Consider the following 1,146-nt stretch of genomic DNA (forward strand, 5'->3'; position numbering starts at 1 on the left):
TGTAATGCAGTTAGATTGTACTTTATAATGTTTTAATAGTCCTCTCCTGTCCTCTCTCTCTCTCTCTGTCACACACACACACACACACACACACACACAAAACGAATTCCCTTTCCCATTCCCCAGTAGCCCGATCGTTGAGTTCTGTCCTAACCCCTATAGTTTGGATACGCTGGTTCCAGTTTGCTGATCCTGATAGACTGTGACTGCAAACTAAAAACAATGTTAATGAGACGATGGTGTGCGCACACGTGGGTGACAGGCAGTGTCAGTTCCCATCTATAAATGAAGAAGAAGAAGAAGTAGAAGAAGAAGAAGAGAAATATGAATGACAGCCCCGGCTGCTGCTTTTCCCACGAGCTCCGGGCTGTGATAGATTGCGGCAAGGAAATAAGAACATTTAAATCCTGCTTAGGAATCCACATTGTTTCCAGCGGGACTGAGCCAGAGAGCAGTGGCCAGGCTGCAGGGACACACACGTTGAGAAGTCAGCATGAAATGTGTTTCATTAGCACATAAAAGCCTCCTGTAGAGAAGAAGAATGGGGCTAGGAATGGGCCTGATTTGTGAACAATGCCCTTTGAATGTGATGCTATAACCTGCTATGTTCCTATCACTTGTCCATTGTTTAACTGGTCGTTTTAAACTACTTAGCGGCTCGCACTCCACTGATCCTGGCAGATAACATGTAGTTCTGTTTCCCTCCCCAAGACACAGAAAAGGATGTCAGTGCCATGTCAGGCTTGTAGCACTCAGTCACCCCTGTGGCTTTCTCCTTGCTCCTCTGCTGAGTGCCACCCAGGCTCCTGGGCTGCTGTTTTGTGCTGAGCCAGGGTGGTGGAGGGGAGCTCCTTCAACTACTACATGTATTTTCCAAGGGCTTGCTGGTTTAAGCATCCGTGATCTGTGAGTAAACAGTGACAGTAAACAAAAAATTCCACATCCAAATTCCAGGAGGGTAAACTTTCAAGCAGCACGTCACACTAGCAAATTTACACAGATATAATTTTGTTTTTTTCTTCCTTTGCTGCAGTTTTTTTTTTCTTGACTCATTAGGTTTAAGTGAGATTTTTATAACGCTGATCAATATCTTGGTAAAATATTCATCTTTTTTTTTTCTGAAGTAGTAAGAATCTTTGCTTTGTG

The sequence above is a fragment of the Nanorana parkeri genome, unplaced genomic scaffold (assembly GCF_000935625.1).
Source record: "Nanorana parkeri isolate BGI_ZX_2015 unplaced genomic scaffold, ASM93562v1 scaffold72, whole genome shotgun sequence".
Lineage (NCBI taxonomy): Eukaryota > Metazoa > Chordata > Amphibia > Anura > Dicroglossidae > Nanorana > Nanorana parkeri.